Below are 13320 nucleotides of genomic sequence, written 5' to 3' on the forward strand. Positions count from 1 at the left end.
TTATGTTTTACGATTTGTTATGTTTTTTAAGTACCTACACTACATGCTGAATAGTCAACGTATACTATAATTATCATTTTGAAATACAATGAAAAGTAAAATATAGGTACCTATAATATATAGTTAGTTACTGATTGTACATGTGATATTCTATTTTAATGAAACACGTTTAAAATACATTTGGTTTTATCTAATATTTTAAATATATACTTAAAAAAATGATGACCTATATATGTACATGCAACATACATATTTAAAGTTTGTAACGTCTGTAATAAATTATCCACGCACATTTAAACATTTTTCAATATTTTCATATAATATTGAAACGAATGATATAAGTAATTCATATATAGTAATTCATATATATAAGAATAGATATAATATAGTGTAATAATAATTATATTATAATTTTTAAAAGGAAAGAATCCAAATTACTATTAGTTTTTTTTACTCTGATCATTATACACGGCCATAATGCACTAATTGCAATAATAACATTCGACTATATTACTGATTGGTAAATTTCTTGAGTTTATAAACTATGTGCACAGTGATATCCATTTTATTTTGTTTTTAATTTTCCAAAATATATTTGTATCTATATTTCTGAAATATAAATAATTTTAGTTACCAATGTATAATTAACGTTAGGTACAGATCAAAACATTCAAACTATCTATATGATTTGTAGAGTTTAATATGGTTCCCATTAAAAAAAAAAATTATTTAAGATTTTCCCCATAATAGTCTGAATATATAATATCTAATACTAAACAGGCATACTAAACATATAAATTTAGTAAAAATAAATTAATTTTTACATCCTAATTTTTAAAGTATTTTATATTTTTATATAATTCTATGAATAGGTAGATATTATATCATTTGTATATAAGTATATAATAGGTACGTCCTCAAAGTAGAAAAATTTACAATATCTTCCAGAATTATAATATATTTTGATAAAAAACAAAACACTCCTTATTCCAAGCATTTTTATAAATACTCCCACTAATATAAATACATACCAATGAATTACAACACTATGCTGATCAAGTTTATTATGAATTATGCAGCACCTGTATGGCCAACGGCAACCGCAATTGACCGACACAAATGAATTATTTACTGCCAAATTTCTACTACTCAAACACCTATGATTTTTGAGAAATAATAAATGATTTCGATATACGAATGGCGTAAATAACGTGGAAAGTTACTTAACAGTTGCAAGTTCAATAATTATATATAAAAATGTACCTACTATTTTCCTTTGAACTCCGAAAAAAACATGTCAAATGTTTAATGCAATACATGCCACATGAGTATATGACGTGTTATACCATTTGACCCTCGAAAACTAAAAAAAAACAACTTATTTTATTACTTATTTCTCATATTATATTTCCATCCTTAACATTTTTAATTCTATAAATATTCAGTAGGTTGACACTTGGTACCCATTTTTGTAAACCACAGTTTAAATTAGTTTAGATAACTAATGCTATAGGTATATTTCAATATTATGTAAATAAAAAATTACTTTACGTTTCTTAATATTACTAGAATTGAATTGTATACACATATAAATAATAATTTTGTGATTTTATTTTCATACTTTAGAAGAAAAAAAAACGGGTAACGCTCTTCTGTGTATTATGTGGCTAGAAAGCCACTGTAATGGATGTATGAATGTATTAAATGTGAACTCAATGATATAAAATCATTGTATACGAAAACCGATTCTTCGCGAAATGGTCTAGTAGCCTATAATATTACTGATGGGTATATTTAATGATATTATTGGGATTAACATCATTTTAGTATTAAGCATTATTGATGATTACTTACAGTTGGTAAGTTAAACTATTTTTTGTTAAAAAAATTGCATTTAAAAATAATTAAAATCGTTGTTCTTGGTTTTAAATATGTTATTCCGTTCAAATTTGAACTTAAAATAACTAAAAACTGGTTTGTATATTTTTTTAATGTGTTACTTACAGAATAACAGAATTACAGAATGGAAAATTTGTTATGAATTTTAATTTCTTCATAATTATAAAAATTTGAAATTTTGATAAACTTTTAACTAGTTACAAAAAAATTTGTTCATTTTCTATAAATCAAACATTTATAATATACCTAATAAACATAGATTTATAATATAATCCTAAAATAAAAATATTTATTGTTCTTGGTATTACTCACAAGTGGTTAGGTTATTTTAATTTATCGACTGCAATAAATACCCATTTTGGTGTTAGATTTTAATTTTAAATTATGCAATAAGACTATATATGATGTATTTATATTATTATTTAAATATAATAATAATTAGGTGCGCATGGGACATGTCACTTATTTTGATTTTATTGAAATTTTTCTATTATTTAATTTTTGATTTCCAATGTAGGTATAGTAAATAGTACACTAAGAGTGTGAGACACTATGACCAATACCAATGCCAATACAATAGTAATTTAAATACCAACTATTTGCAGATATACTTACCTACATATTACAATATTGTAAGTAGATATAAATAAAGTTATTATAGAATAAATATTTTTATATAATTTTACTAATGTTAGAGTTATTTCTTATTAGTTATAATTATTCACTAAATTTAGAATGTGGGCTTTGAATTTAAAAATAAATTAGTCAAAAATCTATATTGTTAATAATTAAAATAAGCAATGTTTCTTTATACATAAGTTGAATATTTTATTTTTGTAGGTATATATTATGATAAGTTTTTTATTTATATACTTTAGAGTCACATTGTGAATAGTTTTCATAAGCACAAACCACTCTCAACAATGTTGTAGTAGATTTGAATGTTTGACAATACCAGTCAACGTTATTTTGTTGAAACGATTTTAAACTTAAGTAACCTATACAACTTAGTCCTATTGTATTAGAAAAAAAAGCATACTAAAATAATTATGATTTATAGCAGCTTACAATCGTTTTATTAAAAATTATGAAATTAATTGCAATTTATACTTTTACTTTAGATAAAACAAAATATCAAAATCTAATTTAATAAATATTTTATTCTTTGTAAAACCATAAATACTTAAACATTATCGTCTATAAGTCCTTCAGCGATCAAATCATTATTTATTTATTCAAAAATCTCATTTTCTTTTTATAACTTAACAGACTTATGATGTTTTGAATAAATAATGTCCTTTATGTAAGACAATAAATTAATGTGACAACACCAAAAGTAAATTAATATTAACTGCTTGTTTGTAATAACACTATAAATAATTATAATAAATGTGAACATTTACATCTATGTAGAAAATATAATATAACATTTATATCTCGAGCAGTTTTAAAAAAATTGTTTGTTATAAAGTGTAAAAATTAATATATTTTGCATTCCATAAAAATATTAAATAAACCGTTTTGTAATAAATTGTCGACGTATAATAATATAATGGTTGGTGAAATTACTCTGAAGCAACACACACATATTATAGCCCATAAGTACATAATACAAATGGACATTTTATTTTGTATATTATTTACCTCAGTATTATACCTATATATTATGTAATCATCGTCTACTGTTGTTTAATTAATCACAAACCATAAGATTTAAAGTGACTTGATTATAAACGTTAGATAAGAAATGTATATTTTAAACATCCTGCAGGTTCTGAATTATGATCATCCCACGGACATTCTTAAATATTATTAACTTCTATATCAATTATCTTGATTTTTGAAATCATAAATAATAATTTTTTCATTTATATTTTATACATTATTATTTATCAACACCGAAACCCTATAATAACAATAATTTAAATAACCGTCCGTTCAGTTCGAAACCGATTCGCGGTACGATTGTCGCATACAATAATATTGTACATTATAATATCATGAAATATGTTTCGAAAACATCACATTTTGTAGGAGTTAAAATATATTCTACGAATCAGCACGATACTTTATCACAGTAATAATATAATCCCAAAGAAACAGTCGTCCCCTTCCGAAATCCATGTAAATGACTGCTGTATACATTCACGTATCCCGGGACGTCGTCGTAACATTTTACGGCGAGAAACCATGTAAACACTTTTTAAACACGAAATCCGTCGATAAACAAAACACGTCGCGTATCGCGTGTGTGTGTAAAAAAAAAAAAATGTCAGAGGTAGGTTGCGGAGACGTCGAAAACCGTAGGGGACACGACGACGTCCGGAGAGAGTTCATTGGCCACAAGAGTGATACATATTATATTATAATGATGGCTTAATATTGTTATGTATTATAATATATTATTGTCAGTGGCGCGATAAGAGCCGTCTGCACATATAATAATTATATAAGTGATGTGTGGCGCGCACAAATGTGCAGGTGGTGTTTTGTATATTATCATATTATTTTAAGTAGATCTTTGATATCTACCGGTTTCGAGTGATACGCGAGGTAGCTACTCGCCAACGCGCGGTTATACCTAATATATTACATAGGTACAAGCAGTACACGGTACACCGGTACTATCACAGCGCTTAATCTATTCTATAGTTCTATCGTATAAATTGTTAACAAAAAAATAAAAAAATAAAAAAATACCAAAGTACATTATTATACTCTCGATGGTAATATACTATTCGCCAACCGCGATAACATGATTTGTACATTAGAGATCGACATCGCGCGTTTTCGTGTGTAATAGTTACACGACATTAGTTTCGTCGTCCCGTTGTTGTTGTTGTATAATAATAATTTGATGGGTGCACTTCTTGTTTTTCAGATTTTGGTTTTACGCGGAAAACAACCACAACATTTGACATTTTTCTGGCGTCCGGGTGGACGGACAGGCGGCGGAGAACAGATGGCGTCGGTCGTTCGAAGCCACGATGAAACGTCTCTGCTTCTATAATATATAATAATATCATACCGCAGCAGCGGCGGAAAACCGGTTTGCGTGCCGGCCGCTGGTGGCGCGGAAAAGTCGAGCCAGGCCACTGCGCGCCGCTCGTACTACTGCTACTATTTACGAAACGCGCACCGGCCGGCGACGTGCTCGGCGCGCGCGATCAGCTGTTTGTCTTCGACGGGCGCGCGCTCTTCGGCCGCGGGACACTTGAAATCCGCCCGCGACGCCGCTGAAGAAGATAATATTGACGTTATTATCGCGTAGACGGCGACTCCGACGACGGCAGCAACTGTGGCTGCGGTGCGACACACCATACAGCAGGTAAGATCGATGTTTAGTATAGACAGATAATATTATTGCGGACGCGGATCCAAGGGATCGCCGCGACGTTTCGCACGGTACAGGCGGACATTCTGATCAGAATTCTCATTCTCTTATAATATTATAATACGCGCGATCGTATACTGCAGGGTCATCCGCAGTTCCCGAGCCCTCGAACCTGCAGACATGGTAGTTGTGCCGCGCCGGTCGATGGTCGATGCGCGGAAAACGTGGGTTGGGGACCTTAACGTAGGTTAAGGTCCCCGTACCTCGTGATAATGCCGCGCGCGTGAACCATCTATACATATATACGCGTGTAATATTATTATATTGCCTACCGCAAGGGCACGTCACACGACGTTCGTGTTCCATTGACTCGGCGACGACTCGTAAACTTACGGACTATAAGGAATGCAACAATAAAAATACGACATTTTCCGGGATAAGTGAACAATTGTCGTTTCTTTCGTACAATGGCGTCCATTGATACCCTTGACCTACGCGTGGTACAATGTGATATCACAATAACTGCAGTTTTCAAATATATTTCATTTTTACGTATGAATTTATTGTTGATTTTAAGTGAACAATTTCAAAGTCATTAATCTATCTGGTCTCGTTCTTCATTTTTTTTTTACTTCTTAACAAGTGTCATGTCTAGATACGAACTTCTGTTTTTAAATAACAACCCCCTCTACTGTAATTTAACTGGTGGATAATTTTTTTGAAAATATTTGCGTCACTAGAACAAACTTTAAATGCGTTTTTTTAGGGTTACCTATTTAACATAGTGTACTAACTACTAAGACATAAGGCTAATAAGTCAATGATAAGAGGTTTGGAAGATATTAGGCTATGGTTTTTTGAACATTTAAGTGAGGAATTCATAAACATTTAAAAAAAGAATATTTAGTAATTAAAAATGTACGGTGAAAAATAGGGATTTTCAGAAATTAATATTATCCACAAAACACTCTTACAGCAGAACATTACAATTTAAGAATTTTAATAAATTCATTTTTTTTTTTTTTTTTAATTAATTTATTAACTTCTAGAATAACTATGAGTATTATAGCTCAATAGTTATACAACAATAGCAATTTTGTAACGACTATAAAAAAAAAAAAAATTGTTAAAAAGAAAAATTGGGGGTGGCATATACATGATGATCCACATTATTTATAGTTACATACTTATTATTCGCCCCACAAAATGTCAAGTCAGTTCATTTATGATTTATAACTCATAAACAAATACTTATTTTCAATACTAAGAGAATACGTTTACCAAAGTATAAACTCAATTAAATATCGAAAATTAAACTTTTATAATTTTTAGAAATGTCGTCATTTCATTTTTATTTCGCAGTTAATACAACATAACAATAATATTATGTCGGAGATGCTAGACAAAAAATGAATAATTTGAATTCACATAGACAATGCATTATTGTTTTAATTTTCCTATAAAAATAAATTATTACATCTATATTTAAAACCAACTTTCTATACGATATCTACATAATTAACATATTAATATGAGAAAACGAATGCAAAGACACATTTATAAGTTTAATTGTTTTCATTTTAATATCCATACCACTGTATACATTTGCTGGATTAAAGAGTATGCTCTGTACATTAGTCACGTTATGAACTTTCTAATATTTACTAATTAAAGATGTGGTAATGAATTATAATAAATATTTAGAAAAAAATGGTCGTTTATGGTATCTTTATAATATGAAGTAAGTAGCGAAAGAAATGGGCCAAGCAATGTGTAAACAGTTTAGTATAGTGAATATATTATGTTTGTACTGGTTTTGATTCATATTTCTCAAAACTATATTTAAAGTTAGATATACAGTCCAAGTATTCATAGTTTATTCGTAATATTACTACATTTTTGGAATTGCTAATCAAAAATTAATTTAGGCCTTGTTTATTGAATGATACAAGTATACCTCAAAATATAATATATTATTATGCTTGTTCGACGGATCAATGCACATCATATTATTAATATTCCTACGTCGCATTAATCGAACACACGAGTCCCACGAACACGAGGGGGTCGATATAAGCCATTATATTTTTATTATTTTAATACGATGACGGTCAATAAATTAGCTTGGTTCGGATATTTGAAGCTGATAACATTTCGATAATTTGTAGGCGGCTTTTGTCGGACTCGCGGTGACCAGTGTCATTAATATTATCCTGTCGAAGTGTCGACAGCGGCCGATCGTCTGGCGGGATCGTTGTTCGACAACAAACGAAAAACAAAAAAAAAGCTCACATACCTTTATGGGACGTGGCGTGGGGGGTGGATCAAATAATACAGTATCAATAACAATAATAATAATATGTTGTAATAACTGAGAAGAGTGATGCAGTTGCAGTGTGACGAATCGGAGACGGTTAGCATTTGGTTCTGCGCGCTGCATATAAACCGTCGTTTGAAATCGGATCGAGAACTGGTTTATGTTGAAGTGAAAAAAAAAATGCGCAATTTTAAGACCGTATATTTTTTCCCTCCTCGTATGTATGTTAACCCCGCACAGGTCCCACTGTTCCTATTCTCAGTGGAGTAAGTATACCTATGTAGTATATATACATACCGCCACCGACCGTCTTGACGTAGACGTCATTATGGGATCTATAACACACGGTTCCGAACAATGGGTATACCCGCATAGTAGTAGTTGTAGTATTATTATTATTTATTGGTTTTTTAGACACCACTCCACGGTCGATACGCACGAAACTCGAGCGACCGCGTCTTTCGATCCATTGTTCTTGTAAATTGGTCGTCCGACATCGGGAGCAACCGCGATAACCATAAATTTTAACTGCGACGACATCAGAATTCTCGTCTGTCGTCGCCTCGCCACCGCGGACACAGATGTTGCTGCTGCACCATCAGCTATCGCTATACAGCCGTTTTCCGTTGCCTTCTTTTCGTCCGATCGCTGCAATCCCTATGTATATACAGCACTGTATTATACAGTTGTAAACATTGTAGCATTATTATATACCTGTATGTACCTGCACGTAGTTTTCAATGTTTTTATATTATACTCGCTACTCGCTGGTCAGCGCAGTAAGCTACAACGCTGGATTATAAGCATTACTTTTTTTACCTGAAAAAAAAATGTAAACTCCACCGGTATGTTTTTTCATAGCAACATCAAGTCAATTTTTCCAATTTTTTTTTTCAATAAAGTAATAAATATATTTTAATAATAAATTCCAAATTAAAATAACAAATCGTATAAAAATAAATATAAATGGCATTTCAAGGTAATTTTTGAGGACATTTTTGGCTAATTTTTAGAGCATATTTGTATGGTTTTGAGTACATTTAAATCCGGGCCCTAATTATAATTTATCTATTGTATTTAAATACAATAATTTTTATAAAAAATCATATAGAAATAATAGAAAAATATATAATTATTAACATTACGTAAGTAATACGTACCTACATAATTTATATACAGATTTATTATTTATATATATTATATTCAGATACTTATATCTCTTTTATACAATATTAAAATAAATAATTGAATAATAATTGAATATCTAATAAAGCTTTTGTAAAGAGATGTATATTTGGATTTTTATATGGAATTTACGTGCTTTCGGGTCAAAAATACGTGGAATTTACATGCTATAAATCCAACCCTAAAATCGACTACCTGTAAATCGGTGGAGTTTACAATCGCCCGTTATTACACATCGATTTTTTATTGATGATATAAGTAAATGATACACGTGTATTTTTAGTATAATTTTTTATTAATCTCTTTGAAATTGTATCATTAATTAAAATAATATACTTTCATTTTTACAATTATTCTTCTACCTAATAATAGTTGAAAACAAAAATAACAAAAGGTATTAAGCCGTCTTAAAATCCGGTGATTAAAACAACTGGTTTTTAAGATCCATCAAAATGTTTACACTTACCTGCGTTATGTATGGATAAAGAAGTTAGTACATCAAATAGAATTATCTATTTTCATTGCCTCATTGGGTATTAGCTTACTTATTTTAAATAAACATATGATTATTTCTTCTCATATAAAAATATTAAAACCAGTTTTTATTTACTTTTTTAGAAAATATTCAACAGATGATTTATCTTTATTACAACAAAATATTTAAACAAATAATAGTAGGCATCTACAAAAGAAATAACAACATAATAAATGTTGTAAGTGTAACACGTGAGAATTGTAAGATAATAATATATTACTAATTTGAACCTACGTTGCCTAAAACAATAATATGTTAAGTCTATCTCGGAGATATATTAATTTTTTTAGTCTAAAAAAGCTAGGAACACCAATAAATGACATTAAAGTGTTTATCTTATATATACAAACGGTGCATTTTTAAAAACGCAACAAAATAAATAAGTTTTTTTAAATTTATTTGGTTAATATTTTTATGAAGTCTTTGACAACAAGTATCTGTAATTCCAACAATAATACGTTCTCATGATCGCTTTTTTATTTGAAAGAATGATAATCATAGCGCTTATTAGCATGCAAGTACGATTCGTAATCAAAAAAATTTAAATTAAAGAAATATTCAAATCATACCCCAAGTCCTGAATTTAAATTTACTTCTGGGAAATTTGTTTATTATTATTATTATTATTATTTTTTTTTTATGTACTTTAAATGATTTTAATTTTTAATCAGATCATCTCAGCATGAAACCAACCAGTTATGAATGAACGGTGAAACCACCAAAATTGGAATATTTATTCAACGGTGAATTAAAAGTTTAAGCCTTGATGTGTTTACAAAAAAAAATGTTTTTAGATAAAAAAACACAATATTTATATAGTTTTATAATACGATATTGATACTATATTTATAAAATAAGCATTTTTGGGTATACCTTAATTATCTTCACATAAATCAACAAGAAACATTCACATTATAATACATTCATAATTTAGTGATTGTATATTAAAAACCGTTTAATTTTTACAAATATTTCATTTCGGTAATACTATACTTATATTAAATAAAAAATTATTTGAATTAAGAAAAAACCAGTTGTTATAAACTTATACCTATATATACTTGTTAATTCTTTTATTTCAAATCCTAGTGTACCTACCTACTAAAATTCAATGATAATATTATATTTTTAAAGTAGTAATTTTGTATTAATATAAAAAAGTGAATACATATATTTAAAATATACATCATAATATGATAATATCATTCCGGTTTTCAAATATTTTTTTTCTTATCGGTAGAACGTGTTGAAGATATTAATAATATAAATGTAGAAAATTAAGTCATAGTTCAGCATAATATCGTTATATAATTGTTTTCGGAACGAAATATTAATACAAATTACAATCATAATTACAACAATGACATTATAAATTATAATATAATTTAAGTAACTAAGTTTAATTAGTTACTTTAATTTATTTAGTAAAGTTTAGTTTTTAATTAAAATACAAATACAATCTATACACAAATAAGTACAATAAATAATTTTGATTTAGGTTACAATACAAATATAGGGAGACTGACAGATTGGGAAATCACTCATCAGTAGTTCCATTCGACTAAGTAACTAAGGACACGTTGTGCCAATAATTTTTTTCATTATCATATATGTCTATGCAAAAAAAAATGAAGTTCCAATTTTTTAGTTTATATATAGGCGTGATATGTCTAGAAAGTAGAAATATTTCGCAAAAAGGATTTTTCCGGAAGTCCTTTATAAAAATTAAATAAGCTAATTTAATAACTAATTAATTTAAGTAGGTACTAATGTAACTAAATAGTTAATATACCTAATACAATATTGATTCGGTATCATACTACCAATAAGATATAAACTTATAAAAATCCAGTTGGACGTGTATAAACGCGTCACTTAGTCTTCTTGTCAAAAGCACAGAAGATAATCGCAGTTAATTTTCTGATATTCCCAAACATCGTAATTTTCGAAAACCCTACCATTAAAAAATATCTCAGTTGGTATAATAACTGAAAGCATATCGTTATGAGTAAATTGATGAAATAAAGTATCCGTAGCAGTCCCTGGAATGTAGCGAAAACTTTCATCGAGCGATAATTTTCTCTTCATCAGTAATCATCACCATAGCGTGTTAATTTCTCGTTAAACAGCTAATGCCCAATAGTTAGATTTCGTATTGTATATAGTAACCAAAATTCTTGATGGTTGTTTTTTAAATATTCAACTCAATAGTTTGATTTTTCATCAATATATTATTATTATTATAAGTTATGGGCTTTCATGGTATTTACCACGAACATCCTATATACCTATATTCTTATCTATTTTCTACGCGTTGGCTTGCCGATCGTTAATAGGACGCTACATCATCATTATTTGCTGTCTTTATTTTATAAGTGCGTAACATAGTAAATTTAAAAACGAAAAATATATAAAGGGCTATATATTATATTATTTAAATGTTATGAATGTTATAATAGTTATTCGACCCGTCATTTCATCTATTATTTTTATTTTAATATTATGTTATATAATTATAATGATTCGCACCTTACGGTAGGTATACGACGATGATGCGAGGACTGACGCAACATTTGTTATTGTATATCATTTGAATGTATAACGTTTTATGATAGTACCGGGTATTTTCTCTTCCCCCTGCTGTAATCGGATGTAGTGGATATGCTGTATTGTTATGAATTAAAATATGAAATATATTGACATCACATAACTTACGATCCCTTTTACGTCCACCACAATAATGATTTATCAATGCATGTGCCATGTGGATAATAATAATACAATACAAATGATAATCTTTGATCGGTACCAAACTACGAGAACAAATCGTCCGTGAATGACCCTTGATAATTTTATCACGATTAATTTTACCTACATATTATTTAATCTATACATGACGTTACCAGTGCTTTCCTCATCGGCTGATAATTACACGAGTATAATAAGCGTTAACAACGCGTAAACGACTGTCGTCTTTGTTGTGAGCTTTTGATTTGGTATCGACTGCATCGACCGTGGAGAGTTTGTCACCGGTCTTATTAACTGTCCGTTTTTTTTTTACCAGTAATTACAAAATGTTCTTTTAAATCCAATGTTATTACAACTATTTTTATATAATTATATTAATAATATTAATGGCACAAGTTCAGATTAATAATATGAATGCGATATTGCTATCCATTTTAATTATACGTGTTTTTTATTTCTCTCAATGAGTTTGTTTTTATTTTTATTACCGGTAAAAATGTGTGTTTGTGACACTTTCGAAAATCCATGTGTGTTTTGTTATAAGGAAATGCGTTTTTTCGTCCAATTATGTTAGGATTAGAAAGATCCAATATAAGAACTAATCTAACAAGCAATACCTGAATTTGGTCTTTAAACTAATATTTATACGTGTTTTCTTTGTAAAATGAATAATATTGAATAAGATGCGTTTATGTAGGTACTTGTATATAACTTTTTAGGTAAACAATGAACGAGTTAGTGTCATTGTGTGTTAAAAAAATTCTATTAAACGTAATTTGGAGAGGCGGCGCCCACTATAGAGATTAATATTATTCTGTTAAACAATAGGCTTCTACACTGAATATTTTATAACATTATATTTTTAAGAAATTGTGCTCACAAATAAACATAGTATTAAATCGCTATAGAAAAGTGTGTGTTTTGCATTTTTCACTATATAGGTATTAAATTAACTATAATTTTAAAAGCATTAAAATAATCTCTACATGCGATGTTCTTTTTCTTGTCATTTGAGATTATTAGAATCATAGCTTGACGTTAATTTAATGAAAAATTATTGAACCAGTATTTTTTACAAAATAAATGCTGATCATATTTTTATTTTTGTTAAAAGTTGTCCACGACGCGATTGAAAACGAGAAACCTATACTAACAATTTGTTTAGTAGGAAATATTGCTTGCTACAAATTGTTATTCAAGGCCATTTGATTCTAAGGAAATACTAAACAAAGTTAAAACGTGATTTCATGAATGATTTAATAAAAATATTCATGTATATACTTATCATATTATAGCTTAAAC

The 13320-nt window shown here is 28.7% G+C and overlaps 1 protein-coding gene across 2 annotated transcripts in view; it reads left to right on the top strand.

The window, feature by feature from the left end:
- Positions 1–5081: 5081 nt before the first annotated feature.
- Positions 5082–13320, top strand: part of dachs (unconventional myosin-IXb-like dachs) — a 70175-nt gene continuing 61936 nt past the window's right edge. For both annotated transcript variants that reach the window (XM_015523201.2, XM_015523202.2), the window contains exon 1: positions 5082–5227. The gene's annotated coding sequence lies outside the window, so the exon portion shown is untranslated. The remainder of the gene's footprint in view (positions 5228–13320) is intronic.

The sequence above is a fragment of the Diuraphis noxia genome, unplaced genomic scaffold (genome assembly GCF_037042655.1).
Source record: "Diuraphis noxia isolate RWA-SAM2 unplaced genomic scaffold, SU_Dnox_SAM2 contig0003, whole genome shotgun sequence".
Lineage (NCBI taxonomy): Eukaryota > Metazoa > Arthropoda > Insecta > Hemiptera > Aphididae > Diuraphis > Diuraphis noxia.